Here is a 1,680-nt window from a genome sequence, read left to right as displayed (position 1 = left end):
GTTTAGACCCGCGTGGTTAATCAAATACTTCATGTATTTTTTGATGATACAAACTGTATATTGTATTTGCTATAGTGCACGGTATTTTTATTAGTACAAGTTCCAATTTTTCTATAATAGCCTGACGCAAATCAACTATCGCACATAATCAGTCATTTCTTAGCGTACTCAATTTAGTGAGAACGGTAACATTAAATTTTCCACTTTTTTGATTATTACAATATTTTAATAACCTTTGTGAATTTTACAAGTAGTTCAATTTAGAGAGAATATTATTACGAATATTAACCGGAAGTTTCATTTAGTTCTGATGGTAAATAATCGAATGGTTAAATATAAAAAAGACTCCACGTTCATCTTTAACAGTGTATTAACTAGTTAACACATTACTCGTCACGTAAAAGATAGTGGATTTCAGTGCATGCGCACGGAAATGATTATTAGAAGAAAGAGATTACAATTCGCGACACCGATGCAGTAATCATTTTTAGTGAATAATCTTTATACAGTATCATGAACAAATAAATAGTATGGAGTTGAATTATATTTTATATAACAGGTTGAAAAGTGAGTGACTGAGTAGGGGCGTGAATGAGGACGTCAGCAACGAGGCTATAATCTTTCCTTCTATCTATCCTCTTATCCCCTTTTCTAAGATATTTTGGTTTATTTTTCAACCTACCGAGCCCTTTTCACTTGATCACTAATATAATCTTATAGTGCACTTGATTTGTATCTAAAGATATTATCTGAAGATTTGATTCTATTTCACAAAGCGTATTGAACTGTAATTCATACTGTTATAGACCTCCGTTGTATGCCGAGGAACTAATGTTTTACCGTTGTCAGCTATAACCAGTCGTAGCTGTGATGGATAATTTTCAATTTATTATTTTTATTATTATTATTATTATTATTATTATTATTATTATTATTATTATTATTATTATTATTATTATTATTATTATTATTATTATTATTTTCACTCTAGCTCGACCTTGATATAATTTCTCGATTTTTAACTATATTTCATCGATATGTAAATTTCGGATTCCAACTATAACCCTGGTTATTGATTTCAGGCTTTCAATATCACACAGAGATGGATATTTCGCTGATTGCCCCACTAATCTGTAATTAAGTTGTTTTAAACCATATTTTTATTATAGTATTCACTGATCATCTGTTTACACAGTGTATGACTACCTTACACATATACTTGCTTCTTATTTTTACGGACGGAATCTTGGGTAATGAATAGTTAATCTAGACATAAATTATAGTAACATAAATTATATAACAAGTAACAGTGTTGCCAGCCTTTCACAAATTTCCAAAAACGAATAAATTCTCGCTTTTGAAAATATTCTTCTTCTTGTTCTAAGGATTTGGCACAGGTTTCACAAATGTTATCTGATTGAAGTCCGTGTTACATAAACTTTACAACGAGGTATGGTTCATATCTCTGTGATAATTATAAGGGGTACTAGGGCCGCCAACGTAAAGGTCTATGACTTTTTCGAAATCCCTGTCGGTCCGGTAAGTGTGACAACAGAGGGTTAAAATTGTGTTACTACGTAGCTTTATAGACTACGAACCAGATTTGATATCTTCAACGCTAATAATAATTATTTCTTTGAACTAGTGCAAAGAATAATTCAGAAGTCGTCGTTTCGTTAA

This window comes from Thermobia domestica, chromosome 11 (genome assembly GCF_964235325.1).
Source record: "Thermobia domestica chromosome 11, izTheDome1.hap1.1, whole genome shotgun sequence".
Taxonomy (NCBI): domain Eukaryota; kingdom Metazoa; phylum Arthropoda; class Insecta; order Zygentoma; family Lepismatidae; genus Thermobia; species Thermobia domestica.
This window is presented reverse-complemented; position numbering follows the sequence as displayed.